This window comes from Budorcas taxicolor, chromosome 16 (genome assembly GCF_023091745.1).
Source record: "Budorcas taxicolor isolate Tak-1 chromosome 16, Takin1.1, whole genome shotgun sequence".
Lineage (NCBI taxonomy): Eukaryota > Metazoa > Chordata > Mammalia > Artiodactyla > Bovidae > Budorcas > Budorcas taxicolor.
The window spans coordinates 66207303-66225172 of record NC_068925.1 but is presented as its reverse complement, the minus strand read 5'-3'; positions in this window follow the sequence as shown (position 1 = coordinate 66225172).

Genomic DNA, 17870 nt, shown 5'->3' with positions numbered 1-17870 from the left:
GTGCGTTGCCTTCTGGCTTGGGCTGGTTTGGCCAACAGGAAGCACAGGGGAGAGATCAAAGTGTGGGAGGAGAGAGAGGTCAAGGTATTTATTCTCCTAGTTCCTTTCCTGCTGGACCCTGGTTTGACACTGGCTGTTTTTCTCTACCTAATATCACGGCCCTCGCCTGGTTCTGGTAACTGCTTCCCTCAATCTTTGCTCCTTTCTGCTGTTACTGTCTTTAGTGTGCTTTCTCATCCTTTGTTGATTTCCTTTAATCCTGCCCACAACATTGTTGAGTTGTCCTTCCATTAAAGGTCTCCAATAATCCCTTTTGAATGCACTGTTTGTTTTCTGAGAGGACCCAGAATAATACAGTAATATCGCTATGAATGGCCTCCCGGAAATGGACCTCTAAAATTGTATATTAGGGTTTTACTGACTGGTAGGCAGAACAGTGGCTTCCCCAAAATGTCCACACCTTGATCCCTGGAATCCTTGAATATGCTATGTTACGTGAGAAAAAATAATTAAGGCTGCAGATGGAATTAAGTTTGCTTATCAACTGACCTAAAGACAGGGAGGTTATCCTGAATTGGACCTGAGTCAGCCCAGTGTAACCACAAGGGCCCTGGAAAGTACAAGAGAAAGGCAGAAGGATCAGTGTCAGAGTGGTGTGACGTGAGAGAGACAAACCAACCGTTTCTGACTTTGAACATGGAAGGGCACCTGAGCCACAGAATGCATGGAGCCTCTACAAATGGAAAAGTCAAGGAAACAAGCTCTCTCCTGGAGTCTCCAGGTAGAATGTAGCCCTTCTGACACCTTGATTTTAGCCTGTTGCTGCTGCTAAGTCACTTCAGTCGTGTCCGACTCTGTGCAACCCCATAGATGGCAGTCCACCAGGCTCCCCCGTCCCTGGGATTCTCCAGGCAAGAACACTGGAGTGGGTTGCCATTTCCTTCTCCAATGCATAAAGTGAAAAGTGAAAGTGAAGTTGCTCAGTCATGTCCGACCCTCAGTGACCCCATGGACTGCAACCTTCCAGGCTCCTCCGTCCATGGGATTTTCCAGGCAAGAGTACTAGAGTGAGGTGCCATTGCCTTCTCCGTGATTTTAGCTTAGTGAGACTCATATCAGACTTTGACTTACACAGTTGTAAGATAATAAATGTGTTGTTTAAGCCAGTAAGTTTGTGGTAATTTGTTATAGCAGTAACAAGAAACTTACACAGATTACTAACATATTTGGTGAGAACAGAGAACCTTCTTGATGAGGGAAAATGAAATATGTATAACCCATGGTATGCTATTCAAATTACTACAAATTACAAAGCTTTGGATGCAGTGCAAGTGGAGAGTAAGGAGTTGCAAAACCAATTAGTAATCTTCCTTAGTTGCTATGGTGACAATGGTAACTATTAAGATAGTGGTGTGAGCTGGCTGTTTCTGTCAGTTCTAAATAATGTGCATGGATAAAAATACTAATGAAAAGTTATTAAGGTTCACTCAGGGCTAAGTATAAAACCTCTATGGCAGCTTGAAAAACATTGCTTATCCTCTTCAGCCTATGTTTGATCAATCTAGAATCTAAGAATTGCAACATCAAAGTCTAATTTGCTAAGGAGCAGAAAAGGGAAACTTGGGGTGTGGGATTGGAATGTTTATCAGACACAGGCAAGACCATGAACTCTGAACCCTGCAATTCTCTTGAAACGTTCTCGCATATAATTACCCCAACCCAGTAGAAGGGCTGGAGAACACAGATTGGCTGTAGATGAAGGAAGCTATGTTTATCACCTTAGTCCTCAGCCTCAGAAACAGGCCTGGGCAGCTAAGCTTCACATTGATCATTTCTTTTTTCAACTTTATTTCCATGTTACACTTCATAAAAGGCACTGGCGGTGGCTAACATTTTAGATATCAGGGGGATTTTGACTGAACTTATATCACTTACCATGAATGGTAGCTGAGGGTGCTCTGTGTTGGGGACACATGTTTTTTCTCACAGATAAAAGAATGCGAAGGTGAAGTGTGTCTCCACCTTTTTCCACCCTGCTTTATATCCTGAGACATTGACCTCTATGGACCACATCAACCAGACTTTCTTGTCCTCTGGCTTCTAGCTGGCTTTTGCCAATTCGAGGCACTGGCAAGAGACTAGAGGGTAAGCTGAGAGGGAAAGGGCAGGTATTTATTTTCCTGGCTCCCTCCTTGTGAGGCTATGGTTGGCTGTGTCTAACATAGCCACTATTTTAGAAACATGGCTAGAGACGCCAGTCCATCCTAGGCAGCCCTCCTCTGTGGCTTGCTGGGGTCCTTCACCTAACCCTTTTTGATTTCCCCTAAATCTGCCCTGCCCTCACTTTTCTAAATAGACACATCATTTAATTCTCTTCAAATATACCCTTTTTCTTTCCTGAACCCTGACTGATACCATCATCATTATCAATGTTATCATCATCATCACAGTAGTTAACATTGATCAAGCTCTTCTTACGTCCCAGGTACCTTAATACATTAATTTGTTTATTTTATCTTTATCACAACTATATCAGATGTATGACTACTTTGATCAGGAAATTGACATTTACCAATTAGCACATAGCTTTCCCAAACTTACCCAGCTAGTAAGCGGCTGAGATGAGATTTAACTCCAGTCCGTAGCATTTGAGGGAACAGAGCAAAATAAGTAAAGAAGACAGGTTTTGAAGTCAAAGAGACTTGCCTAAAGATATCACACGGTGACCTGAGCCAAAACACTTAATCCCTCTGATCTTAGATTTCCTTGTTTCTGAAATGGAAACGACACTGCCTCTGCCAGTTAGAGTTCTTTGTTTGCAAGCAACAGAAACACCACTACCCAAACAAAATGACAGGAATCCAGAGAGTTCTAATGGATTCAGGTAGCAGCAACTAATGAATGTATTGTTCAAGGCTTCTGTGTTGTCAGCTCCAACCATCTTCCATTCATGGCTGACTGTGCTTAAGACTCAAATTCCCGGGAGAAGGAGCCTCCCTGACCTCACTTGTTGGTCTTATGTCCACACCTTTAACCAGATAAGATAGGGCACCAGGTCTCTGCTCAGTGTTCAAGGGTTGGTCTCCCAAGGAAGATCAGTGTGATTTTACTTGAAAAGGAGGTAAGGGATGCTGTGATGGCAAAAAAGCAAATTAATAAACCCTATAAAACCCACTTTCATGCATGCAGCAAAAAGTAAAGGTGATAATTTAGGCAGATCTCTTGACACAGGGTGGGTAGAGCTTTCTCTTCCATTCTGCCTGAGCATTCAGAAAAGAGGAATTTATGGTAGTAACTGGAGTATATTAGAGGGGATTTTGGTGGCTCAGTCGGTAAAGAATCTGCCACGAATGAGTGAGACCTGGGTTCAGTCCCTGGGTTGGGAGGATCTCCTGAAGAAGGGAATGGCTAGCCACTCCAGTATTCTTGCCTGGAGAACTCCAGGGACAGAGGAGCCTGGTGGGTTACAGTCCATGGGGTCACAAAGAGTCAGACATGACTGAACGACTTCACTTCCCATCCTCCACTAGCTGTTTCTATGGTCTGCCTTCTGACTATCTCTTCCAGGAACCTTCGGTGTTTACCTCCCCCTGTCCTGCCTAGCGACTGCCACCCCTTACCCCATAATCCCTGTGCCTGTATAGATTCTCACCCCAACCACTGATGTAGGCTGCTAACAGTCTGTCCGTGTACTACCTCTCTCATCTGGTTCATCTCAATGTTGAAGGCCCTGTGTTTCTCCACGTTTTGATTTTAAAATGTAAAACATATAGAAAAATTGAAGTAGACAGTGCACACCTGTAAACACATCATCCATATTTTACCATTCTTAATTTAGGTTATTTGGTTTATGGTATACATATCCATCCATCTATCCACTCATGTATTTATGCAAGCCCCTGTTTGACAACATTGCACCTTAACGGATTAACACTATTTTATTTTTACAATGAACCTAAAGATTTGACATCAGTGTTAACAAAGAGACAACTGACAGAGATCTCAACAACCACTGGAGTTGAGCCAGCCTCTCTCGGTTAATTTTTTGAATAGAAGAGGTTTTTTTAAAAGGATTTGTTTCTCACAAAAAAGTAACCACCTGTTCTTTCTGATAGGTTCCTTGAGTCCTATCATTTATAACTATGTCTCTAAAATAGATTTTCCAGAGAATTGTTTTTGGAATGATGGGGAAGAGTTCGTAAGGAAAATTCACTGACTGAAGTGACCCCAAACTAAAGAAGTATGTGGACAGGACATTTCCTAAAACATAATATTGATAGACTTTGGAAAATGTACAAAATCTGTCTCACAATTACCAGAGGGATAATAACACTGATGATCAAATCTTGGAGGAGACTAAGACCCTAAGAAGGACACTTTCCATCTTGAGAATAGGATAAGCATCTCAATTCTTGAGGGTTATTTGAATACCAAGGTAATTTACATATCCCAAGTTGCATTCCCTTATTACTGACGAGATTTCATTGTGAGATTTATGGTTCAAGGTCCCGAACTCAAGATTTGGGCATCAAGGTTCTCATTGATTTGCTTACTTGTTGAAAAGAGATACTGAGCCAGTGCTGGTTAAATGAAGTAGAAGAAGCATCCATAGCCATTTTGGAAGTGTAAAGACAGTTTACATGCAACTCTAAAATGTGGAACATCTACTGTTGGTGCCATTTGTCTGTCTTCTGGCATGAGATTTTACTTCTGAGGATGGAAGTGTGTGTTTTGAGAGTCCTAGGGAAGGAGGGATTACCAGGTAGCTGGGGAAAACAGGCTGAAAAGAAAACAAACAAACAAACAAAAAAACAGAGAGAGACTGAGGAATAATCATGCCAGGAGGAGAGAGGTCTAATAGGTACTATAAAGAGTCAGTCAGTCAGTCAGTTCAGTCGCTCAGTCGTGTCCGACTCTTTGCGACCCCATGAATTGCAGCACGCCAGGCCTCCCTGTCCATCACCAACTCCCAGAGTTGACCCAAACTCATGTCCATCAAGTCGGTGATGCCATCCAGCCATCTCATCCTCTGTCATCCCCTTTTCCTCCTGCCCTCAATCCCTCCCAGCATCAAAGTCTTTTCCAATAAGTCAACTCTTCGCATGAGGTGGCCAAAGTATTGGAGTTTCAGCTTTAGCATCAGTCCTTCCAGTGAACACCCAGGACTGATCTCCTTCAGAATGGACTGGTTGGATCTCCTTGCAATCCAAGGGACTCTCAAGAGTCTTCTCCAACACCACAGTTCAAAAGCATCAGTTCTTCAGTGCTCAGCTTTCTTTATAGTCCAACTCTCACATCCATACATGACCACTGGAAAAACCATAGCCTTGACTAGATGGACCTTTGTTGGCAAAGTAATGTCTCTGCTTTTCAATATGCTGTCTAGGTGGGTCATAACTTTCCTTCCAAGGAGTAAGTGTCTTTTAATTTCATGGCTGCAGTCACCATCTGCAGTGATTTTGGAGCCCCCCCAAATAAAGTCTTGACACTGTTTTCACTGTTTCCCCATCTATTTCCCATGAGGTGATGGGACCAGATGCCATGATCTTCGTTTTCTGAATGTTGAGTTTTAAGCCAACTTTTTCACTCTCCTCTTTCACTCTCATCAAGAGGCTTTTTAGTTCCTCTTCACTTTCTGCCATAAGGGTGGTGTCATCTGCATATCTGAGGTTATTGATATTTCTCCCAGCAATCTTGATTCCAGCTTGTGCTTCTTCCATCCCAGCATTTCTCATGATATACTCTGCATATAAGTTAAATAAGCAGGGTGACAATATACAGCCTTGATGTACTCCTTTTCCTATTTGGAACCAGTCTGTTGTTCCATGTCCAGTTCTAACTGCTGCTTCCTGACCTGCATATAGGTTTCTCAAGAGGCAGATCAGGTGGTCTGGTATTCCCATCTCTTTCAGAATTGTCCACAGTTTCTTGTGATCCACACAGTCAAAGGCTTTGGCATAGTCAATAAAGCAGAAAAAAGTAGAGGGAAATAAACAGAATCCTAGAACATGTCAAAGAAGAGGAAGCAAAGAGGAAGAGCAGGTAACAGTACATGAGAGACATTTGAGCAACACCTAAATAAACTGAGTGGAGAAAAGATGTCACTGAATTCAGCTGGGAAATTCTCAGAAAGTGACCAGGCATGATACAGGAAGGCCTGGCCTGAAATGATAGGATACGATTGAATGAGAGATGAGTACTAGAGACAGGTAAATATCTCAGGAGAAGCTGATCAGACTCACAGCGCCAGGGGTGGGCTTTCCTTAGCAGACACTGACCAGGGCAGCACATAACTCTAGCCACAGTCACTGGTTCAGAGATGGCCACTTGACCTTTATTGAAATAATTGGAAAGAAAAGGACTCTTTCCTAGACGGTGTGCTTTAGATTTGAAGCTTGGAACTGCAGCAACCTTGTTGATGCCATGAGAGAAAAGAGTCTCGTCATGATGCTTACCCATGGAAGGCTGAAAAATTAGATCATCAAGGACAACACAGAGCCCCTGGATCAGTCTCCTCTGAAGTTTAAACAATCCCCAGAATCAGCACATTTGGCCTCATTAGTAAATAGTTACAAATTGATAATGGGGTTGGGGTAGCCCAGAAAGTCTTGCTAGCAGAGTTAATACTGCAAATTTACCCACTTCTTAGAAAAGGCTCTCCTATCATATCCCCTTGCACAGAGACAATACTCAATTAAAATATAGGATGGGAGGGAAAAATTCATTGTATCCAACACATATTGTTGCTACAAAATCAAGGTTAGAAGCAAAGGTAAGATATGACATGCTTGTGTTTGCAGAGTGGTGGTTTGGGGACAGGAGGTAGCGTGGCCATCAGTGGTGAAGAGTTGAAGTAAGAAGTTATATGGGTGTTTTTCTCCTACTCATCCTCTGTGACAGAGATAAATCACCTGAAGAGATAGAAGCAGTTCTTATATTTTCTCAAGTGCTCCTTCAAATTCTATTTCTGACAGCCAGCATCTCACCAGAGGGGGAAGGTAGTATACTTCTAATTTTTCAGGGCAAAGGGAACTAACTACTTAAAAGGGAAAATAATATTTGATAGTGTAATATTAGAGTTCAATTTCTTTTTAAAAAAGGACTTTTTAATGTGGACCATTTTTTAGAGTCTTTATTGAATTTGTTATAAAATTTCTTCTGTTTTATGTTTTGGTTTTCTGATTGAAGGCATGTGGGATCCTAGCTCCCTGTCCAGGGATTGAACCTGCACCCCTGCCCTGGAAGGCAAAGAATAACTACTGGACATCAAGGAAATCCTTAGAGCCCAGTTCTGATATTGACTTTTCTAAGGAGCCATTGTATCCTAAATAGTCTCTTTCTACTATTGGTAAAAATGTTCCCCTTTCCAAAGTGGGAATCATAAACCAACACAGTCTTGCAAAGATGCTCAGAATATCTGTAACTATAACTGGTCAGAGGGAAGAAATTACAGCCTAGAAGAAATAAAAACTGCATTTTTCTTAGTCTTCATTTCCAGAGTTTGTGTGCAAGGCCAGTGTATAAATTGACAGTGAGGGACACCCAGCAGCCCTTTCGTAATGATCCTAAACAAATTTCTGAGGCCAAACAAGGCATCATTCTGGCTAATAAACGAGGTCATAAAGCAAATACACCAATTTCCAAGCTACCCTTGTGCGTGGGGAGAGTTTTTCTTTATGAACTAAACACATTAACTTTTATGGCGGCTGATTTCCTTCCGAGAGCTGTGGAATATTCCATTTATCAAGCGGTGTGTATCTTGAGGTATGTGTTTTATGTTACTGGGAGACAGAGAGTTAATAAAGTACGGTGCAAATTTTAAAAAGTGGCTCACCTGTGGGGAGGAATAAATAAGACAAACGGGCTGATTAAGGAAAGGAAGCAGCTTACTCAACACTCGTGTGCTGTGTTACAGGAGGCATGAGTGTAAACAGCAAAGGACAGAAATCAGCCACTAAGTAAATATTGGTGACCCCTAGGGCTTAGCCCAGGAGACCTTGGGTCAAGGCTATCATTGAAGTAATGTATGCACAAGTTACATAAACAGGATAGCTGAGAGAGTCTCTGCCCCCCTGAGATTTGCACTTTATTTAGGAGGACAGATTATACCCATGGAAAGTTGCTATAGCATGCTCCATACTGACACTTCAGGGTTAGCAAAGCTCTACAGTCCTGATGTTGCAGGAACTCAGAGTTGCTATGGGTTTGAGTAGCTGGGGAGAAAGAGGTGGTTTTTGTTCTGTTTTAAAGCAATTTTGTAAAGTCTTTATTGACTTTGTTACCTTATTGCTTCTATGTTATATTTTGTTTTTTTGGCCAAGAGGCATGTGGGATTGCCTGCCCCCCCTGCATTGGAAGGCAAAGTCTTAACCACTGGACCACTAGGCAAGTCCCGAAGAGGTGGTTTTGAGTGCGCTTTGCAAAGTAGTGCTGAATGGTTGTGACTGAATGGTGAATAAGGATGTGTATTAAAAGAAGTCACAGAAGTGAAGGGACAAGACAGATGAGGTGGCCCCTGCTGATTCTGGGACATCTCTGGCCCCTCTAAGTGTCCACAAGTTATTCCCTCCTCTTCCTTTCAAGTGACAATGTTGTGTGTAAAGGAAGATGATTAGAATGAAAATAAAAATGAGACCAAGAGCCAGTCTTCTAGAAATCCTTATAAAGAACAACTGTATTGCGGGGCTGTCTTTCAATGACTTCTATTTGTATCTTTGCTATGTCAATGAAGAAGACTCGGAAAAATGAAAACGTAGGCTCTAATAATAATAGTAGCTGACTAAAGCAGCATTAATAGCAGTTCCTTCCAAGAATTTAAAAATGGCAGTTAACATCATCACCTGAGATTTGAATTGACTTCAGGCACAAGATAGTATATTGTTAAAATAATTTCCTGGACATCTACTTGGGAAGTTTCAGTTCAGAAGTTACATTAAGGAGTTAGTCATTAAGCACCAGGACAAATCCATTCACATGTCAATCTTTGTGGTTACCTGCCGTATTGCTAACACAGAACTTGCTATCATCATGTGGACAGAAGGAAAATATGATAATATGGGAAATGATGACTACATCTTCTGTAAGTGTCAAAGACCCTGGAGATCTTTTCTGGAATCACTGAATGGTTTCCATCCTCTTGATGAGCAACACTTTCTTAGGAAGGCAGTGGTTGATGTCATCGGTTTGTAGAGTCCTATTAAAGCGGAGTTCAGCATCAACTCAACTGCCTTTTAAGGAACTCTCCTCATCATTTGAAATATCCATGTGCACAACACTTAAGTCATCATTATCCCTCACCCACAGAGCAACCTCCACTAACCTCCCATTTTGGAGAACGGTGCTACCATCTATGCAGTGACCTCAGCCAATAACCCAGACTCCGGTGTCGTTTTCTCTCTGCAGTTCCTGCTGCTCTCATTTCTGCCCACTCAGCATTTCTCCTGTCCATCCCTTCCACTCCATCCCTACTGCTATTTCCGTCGGTAAGGTTCTCACCATTACACATCTGGAGTATTACAGCAACCTCCTCACTGTCCCCCTTTGCTCTCCTGTAACTCTTCGCCATGATACTAATAAATGAGCATTGTCATTCATACACACTTCTGTTCACATTCCTCCCCTAGTTGAAATCTTTTACTACTTGTAAAACAGGATTCAAGCGATTCAGCCGGCACAGGAAAGTCTTCATGATCTGACCCCTGCCTACTGCATGAACTGTCTCTCTTGCCACATCCATCATTTCTTATCCCACAGTCCAGCCAGGCAGGATTATTTTCATAAACTTTGAATGCACCCCACTCCTTCCTGCTCATATATCTTTGTCCAGGTTGCTCTTATATGGAATGCTCTCATGAGTGACCAGTACTGCCTGACTCACCTTTAAAGGCTCAGTTCAGGAATTAGCCATGAAATCTTTCCTGTCTGCTCCCTTGAAAATAATCATTTCAATTCAATGCTCCCTTCAGACTTGTACAGCCTTCTCGTGTCACATACTCCATATTGTGCCTTCTGGTTTCCTGGTCTGTCTTCCCTTCTAGGCAGAAAACGAGGGCTGACTCCATGTTCACCCTTGTGTTTTGTTCATATTCATATTGCCAACTAGTTCCACATTAGGCTCTACCAAAGGGAGTGCTAGAAAGTGGAAGAAAACTGGAGGAGGAAGAAGGGACTTGCTGCTTCCTATCTGCTGCTTCCTATTCCGGTGAGGAAGAGTCCAGAAATGCTTCTTCACTTTTCTACTGTAGCAGCTGAGTCCAGGATGCAATTTCGCTAACCCTTACAGAACCAGCCTCTTTGTGTCTCCAGGGAGATGCCAGCCTGGGCCAGCACCCTCTCCTCAGAGGTGTGGGTCCCAGTACCTAGAAAACCCCATTCCCAGCTTCTAAGTTTTAATAACTCCAACCTCTTCCCTTGTCCCCTCCCACGCCCCATAGAGGTGGGAACGCCTTCCTGCAGTCGCTGCCTCCATTTTACCCTGCTGTGCTGTGTGCTTAGTCACTCAGCCGTGTCTGACTCTCTGCAGCTCCGTGCACTGTAGCCCACCAGGCTCCTCTGTCCGTGGAATTCTCCAGGAAAGAATACTGGAGCAGGTTATCATTTTCCCCCTCTAGGGCATCTTTCCAAGCCAGGGATCAAACCCATGTCTCTTAGGTCTCCTGCATCGGCAAGTGGGTTCTTTACCACTAGTGCCACCTGGGAAGTCCCCGTGGTACTGTAGAGTTTTCTTTTTACAGCTTTAGTTGCCTAGTTAACAATGTATCTGGTTAACAACTCTTTTTTGTTAAATTTATCCTGTTAGAATTTTCTGACCTCACCCTGACTGATATAAGCTGCTGAACCAAAGAGCTTTTTCAGCATGAAGGTTTCTAATTCAGATTTTTTCCCATACAAACACTGATGGATTAAAAACATGATACAAATGTGGAGTCATCACATAAAACCTAATTTCTAAAACATGCACTGAATTTGTAATGCTTTTATCCGTAAATTTATTCACTATCCTTTCATTCTCTGGGACTTAAACGTGACATGATCGTTTCAGAGAACCCAAGCTAGTTTATGTTGGTCACTTCCTGCACGGGCTAGACCAAACTGTTTGAGACTAGTCCCACCCAGGACAAATTGTTCATCCTTCTCGTTCCAGTCCTGTTGTGACTGGACCATTTCCTCTGCTGGTTTGTCATTTGTATGTTTTCTGCCCTTTCTTCCCGAGACTGAGAGTGGGATCATTTCATCTGTTCCTGTGAACCCCCCACAGCTCAATGAATGTTATACAAACAAACAAATGAAGGAATGAAGAGGAAAACTCAGGCAAAGGCTAAATCCACTTGCTTTGAGTTACCACTGTTTATTGAGTGGGAGGCCTAGGGGCATAGTAGCACTTGATCAATATTGCTGGTTGATCATCTCCAGTAAAACATGACCTCAGTTTCTCATGAGTGCCTCTGTTTTGCTACTGTTATTTGGATCTAAATTCTTATTGGAAACATTATTTTAATTCCCACTGATGGTGACAGAGGCAGTCATAGCAGAGAGAGTATGAATTTAGAGTCAGAAAAGCCTAGGTTTAATTTCTAAATCTGCCATTCATTACCTGTATGAACTCAGGTTACTTAATCTCTCAGAGCCTCAATATTCCCATCTGTAAATTGGAGCTATAATCATAAACACTTGTTAAGGGTTTTATGCCAGATACATTCTAAATGTCATTTACCTATATGTTAACTACTTTATTCTCACAACAACCTTCTGAGGTATTTATTATTATTGCAAGTAAGAAGACCAATCTCAGGTCAAATAACTTGCCTAAGATCACCAGCTAAGAATTCTTAGGGTTCAGGTGTAGACCCAGGCAGTCTGGCCCTAAAACCCAGCTTCTTAACCATCTGTTCTATTGCCTCTTTCTTTCAGGATTACTAAGAATCACTTTCCACAAGCTAACATATGTTGAGGGCATGACCCATATAAGTGTTGCATAAATAACTCTATTCTGGCACCCTGGAAGGGAATTCAGAAACAGTGTGGATTCAGCAGCTTAGGTTCAGATTAGATTTACCATTGAAATGACCAGACTGGTATGAATGGTTATTTTTGTTACAAGCAATTTGGCAAAAACCTGTGCCTCAAATAGTAGCAGAACATTTTCCTGCCATCCTTAGTGGTCAGCTTAGTGAAAGGTATTTGATTCCGTAATGTTTATTCTGTGTTCTGTTGCTAAGGAAAAGGTGATGTAGTCTGATAGAAAGTCATGGGATGAAAGCTGAGCCATGTAAAGGAGGCTTCCTGAGCAAGCCAGCCCCAAAGTAGCACACACGGTCCCTGTAGCCTACTCCGTGTCTTCCCAGTTAGTACCTGTCCCCACCTGATGGAATATATTTATTTGTTTGTGTGTTGTCCGCCCTCTCACAAAAATACAGCCTCCATAGTGTGAGAACTTTACCTGTGTGGTTCCCTGGTGCACAATCTTTGCCTAAATACGTGCTGCCAAGAGTGGGTTCTCCGTTAAGGACTAGCGGAATGAAGACTTGACGATGTCTAGCTTTCCAGTAAATACAGAAGGACTTTTCCTGTGTTAGCATCCATACTCCTTTGTTTTTTTCAATTAATTTCTATAGGAGTCTAGTTGCTTTCCCAGGTTACGTAAGCTCGTACTGTACAGCAAAGTGAATCAGCCATCCTTGTACTTGGGTCCCCTCTCTCTTGGGCTTCCTTCCCATTCAGGTCACCACAGCGCGTTAAGCAGAGTTGCCTGTGCTGCACCCACTCCTGACAGGAACTGAAAATGTAACCTTAAGTCGTAACTAAGCCAAAGCAGACACCGTGCAGACTTAGATGCGGCGCGCAAGCAGAGGGTGTATTTCCTTCAGCGCTTGGAAGCAGGGTGCAGATTCAGACGGGCGAGCTCTCAGAGGAGGCGACGTCTGAGGACAGGTGGGAAGGAACTGTGGACGCAGTTCTTGTTAGCACCGCGAATAAGGTCCAGCTTGAGAATCCCTTTCAGAATTTAGTACCAAGGAAAACGTTGTCTCTCCTAAAAAACTGCTGCTGCTAAGTCGCTTCAGTCGTGTCCGCCTCTGTGCGACCCCATAGAGGGCAGCCCACCAAGCTCCATCCCTGGGATTCTCCAGGCAAGAACACTGGAGTGGGTTGCCATTTCCTTCTCCAATGCATGAAAGTGAAAAGTGAAAAAAGTAAAACGGACTAAATAACTCTAGTCTGTGCTTTTTGCTTTGGCTGCTTGGAAGCTTAGAACCAAACTTAATACTCAGTAATGGTAGAGAGTTGGCCTAGACTATGGTTTCAGACTCTCTCTCTCTCTCTTTCTGATCAATTATTTATATATGCATATATACAATATACAATGTATCTTTCTGAGATATACCTAACCTGTTTCTATTTTAATATATTTATTACAAGAAGCAATATATATTCACCTATATACACACACAATGGAATTTTACTCAGCCATAAAAATAATGAAATATTGCCATTTGCAGCAACGTAGATGGACCTAGAAATTATCATACTAAGGGAAGTAAGTCAGAAACAAAAAGACAAATATTATGTTATTACTTATATATGGAATCTAAAAAACAATACAAATGAATTTATTCACAAAACAGCAACAGATTCACAGATATAGAAAACAAACTTATGATTACTAAAGGGGAAAGAGAGATGAGAGGGATAAATTAGGAATATGGGACTAACAGATACACACTACTATATATAAAACATAGCAAGGGTTTACTGTATAGCACAGTAAACTATACTCAGTAACTTGTGATAATCTATAATGGAAAAGAATCTGAAAAAAATATGTATAATTGAATCACTTTTCTGTACACCTGAAACTAACAGTGTTGTAAACCAGCTATACTTCAATAAAAAAATAAAATTTAATTTAAGAATAAAACAAAAATAATAAACTTATAATACATGTTTCTTGTAATACAAACCATCTCAAATTTAGAAAGTAGGATATAAATATAAACACCGAAATAAAGAAAGCAACCAGAGAAGTTCTAGAGAACACCAGATACCATGGGCTAGTGGCACTGGAACCTCTCTTTCCTCATCCCCTGCAAGACATGCACCCCTCCTCCATCCTGTCCCTGCTTTTGGGGTGACAAGCAGTGGTCTCATTCAGCACGTTCATCTCCTTCCACCTCATCTTCTATGTTACGCCTACCAGCCACATACCCAGCAAATCTGAGCCTGAGCTCTTCTCTTTAAACTTCTTCAGGACGCCCCAGTGCTCAGCAGAGAAAAATCCACAATATAAACTCTCAAGCCGCATTCCATGTCACATCTCTCTCAAACTTTAGGTTTATTCAATGTGATTCTTTTTATCAAAATGTACTGCATGCCTACTACATGCCTGGCACTGCATCGGGGCTTGGAGAGCTCTCAAGCGTAGCTCTCTGTGAAGTCCCCTGGATGCCCTTGTGGTTCATCCTGTCTCCTGACATCTTACCCTGTGTACCGCATCCCTTCCTCTATTATTTTGCTCCAGTTCACACTGTTGGACAGTGACTGGCTTAGGTTTATGGTTTACTTCCTCTACTTGACTCTGAGTTCATGGGAAGCAGGAGACCTCATACATTTAACTTTGTGCTTTCAGAGTACAGAGGCTGGCAAAGATGTGCGTGCATGCGTATATTTTTAATTGAGGAAATTAAGGACATGAGAGCAGGAAGAATGAGGCTTTTCACGTGGTATATGTTCACTAAATATTTACTGGAAGAGAAAATGTGGTTCAGAGATACCTAGTAACTGTGTACAGCAAAGGGAAATGTTTTGGATGGGCTGCATAAGCAGTTCATATACCTGTGCTTTGGAAGAAGATACAGTGACTGAACCTTTGGATGTGTGTGTTTAGTTTGATTCAATAAATGTTTCTTGAACATCAACTTTTAATAGGAAAGCTGATTGAGCAGCTAAGGTTTGAGCAACAAAGCATCCATGATGTATCCTCGGGAAGCTCTATTACCTTAAAGACGTGGACTCTGGAGCTAGAAGAATCCTGGGTTCAAGTCCCATTCTCAGTTCCACCACTTTCCAACTGTATAACTTTGGGCCAGTTAACTAACTTTTCTGAGCCTCAGTTCCTCAGTAAAATAAGAATAAAAATGATCTAATTGACAGATTTCATGAGTCTGAAATAAGGCAAACCATGTATTGTGTAAGGTACATAGAAAGGAAGCAACAAATGTTAGCTATCAGTACTAATGGCCAAATAAGAAAGCTAAACTATGCTCCAGACTTATCTTCTAATTGACAGAAAGAGCCACGTTAACTTTTCATGGAACGAGGCAGGGCAGCAATGGAGATGCAGACACAGAGAATAGACTTGGACACAATGGGAGAAGGAGAGGGAGGGATGAATTGAAAGAGTGACATCGAAGCGTGTGTATTACCATATGTAAAATAGATAGCTAGTGGGAATTTGCTGTAGGGAGACCAAACCCAGGGCTCTGTGACAAGCTAGAGGGGTGAGATGGAGTGGGAGGTGGGAGGAAGGTTCAGACGCAGGGGACATATGTATACAAATGGCTGACTCGTGTGGATATATAGTAGAAACTAACACGATATTGTAAAGCAATTACCCTCCAATTAAAAATACAATAAAAAATGCTTACTAAATCCCAAAATGTTTAAGTTTAATCATGTGAAATAATCAATATTCAACTGCTTTTGACTTATGAAAATGGCAGTAACTTTTCATGGCCCGATACTTCCTGTATGGTACAGTTGGTCACCGACCCCTCCGGGGCCAGTTCCTCAGATTTCCTCTGCTCATTCTGACCTCTTTCCTCTGAGTCAGCTTGTTCATTTGTGCTTGTTTATGATGCATGCTCTGCTTTCTCCCCAAAAAGGACCCAAGGAGGCTCCACTCCTGTAACAAGGAGGCTGTCTGTGCAGTTCATTTGGCGATTAATCACCCGCTGCCTTATGACAAATCCTCTGTTGCTTTGGACTGTTATGCAAATCTTGAATTGGTCTCAGCTTTTGCAGGCCAAAAGCTATTAATAGGGCTAGAGAACAACCAGGCCACCTACGAAGCAGAGTGGAGAAAAGGCACGTGTGTTGTGGGCCACCAGCTTCAGGAGCTGGGGACAGGGGACGAGTGAACAGGAGACAGGGGCCACAGCTAGTGAGTGTCATGAGCCTCTGGACGATGGGCTTAGGAAGAGAAAGGACTCATTCCATTCAAACTCAGGATTAAAGGAGGATCCGCAAGGAGAGTCTTGAGCAAGAGGGCAGGAGGTCTCTTGAGTTAAATCAGAGGTTTGCTTTTGGTCCTTACCTCTGTTAAGGAAAAAAGAGAGCCTTTGTTAAGGGGTGATATATTCAGGGGGCAGCACTGCAGAGCAACATAAAATGTACTTTCTAGACACTTCGGTGCCCAAGAGACTGTGGCATTTTTAAAGGCTGAATACTGCTGGCCCCAGAAGATATTATATTTTCAACTCTTGCCTTGTTTTTCTAGTTTATTCTTTAGGAGGAGGGATGGTGTGAGGTCTGTTTTTCTATGCTCCACAAGGTCTACCTAAATGCTATAAGTGCTTAATTATTGCCAGGGTGATAGATTGGCACATCCTAGTCTTTCTATCTGACAGAACATAATGATACAAGAAGGGCAGCAAATCCTCATAGTTATGATAATTATCCATAATCACAGACTCTCTCCCAGACTCTCACAAGGAGCAAGCTTTTGAAATGAAAAGGAAGTCAGCTCTTTTTCTAAGGGGGGTTGCCTAAGGGGTTCTGTGTCTCTTAACCTCAGCTTAAGACAGTAAGGGTATACCTGACATAGCTGATGTAAAGGTATCATCACTATCATTCATGTTCGAGGAGCATTCTTTCCATACAGTGTTCAGTATCTCATTTGACCCTGCATCACAGATGAGATGGGTGCTATCATTCTCATTTTAATGAGGACTCAGAGACTCAGAGAGGTTAAGGAACTTGCCTAAGGTCACACAGCTAGCTAGGGGCAGGCTGCAAGCAGGCTTCAACTTCTGTCCCTGGCTTTGGATAACGTTCCTTTCCTGAGCACTCACAGAAAGCCATATCCATAGAGGGGAGGAGGAGGCAGAGTGGGGATGGGAAACAGGCGTGTGATTTGTCTCACCATTGAGCAGTGGCTCCATGTGGGCGCATCACAATCCCAGACTGCTCTGCACATGTGTCCTTGCTCCCCAGGAGGCAGGTGTGCTTCCTCCCCCGCCTGTCTCAAGGGCTATGAGCAGAGGATAAAAAGGTGAATTCCCCACAGGAAGCTTCTGATGGGATAGGGACCCAGCCAGGATGCAAAGGGAAGCACCAAGGAGCAGGGGACCAGGCTGGATGGAGGCAGGCAAGATGATCTTATGGATTCAGTCTTGGCAACTGACCCTAGAACCTGTCTCCTAAACCTTGAGCAAATCTCCATTTAGCCCCACCTTTCGTGCCACAGTCATATATGGCCCCTGGCTTAGAACTGTTACGTATGCTCCTCTCAGTTTACATGTGGGGCGGCGTCTCACAGAGCTTTCAGGCTGTCTCTCCATCCAGTGAAAGGCAGATGACAAGTGAGCCTTTTGTCTCTCATATGCTGTCTAGACTGTGACATGCCCCAGTGCACAATCCAGGCAGCAGAGGGTTTCTTCCTTCAGTGAGAGATGTGATGCATGTCAGGAAAAAGAGCTGGCTTCCTTTTCTCTTCAAAAGCTTGCTCCTTGTGAGAGTCTGGGAGAGCTACCAGGCAGCATCACTTTGTCTGGTGGGTGAACCAAGGTGAGGCAACCCCCCACCCCCAGAGCTTACCCAGAGCCGCAGCCCTTCTCAGAGAGGTGTGCGTGTGTGCTAAGTTGCTTCAGTCATAT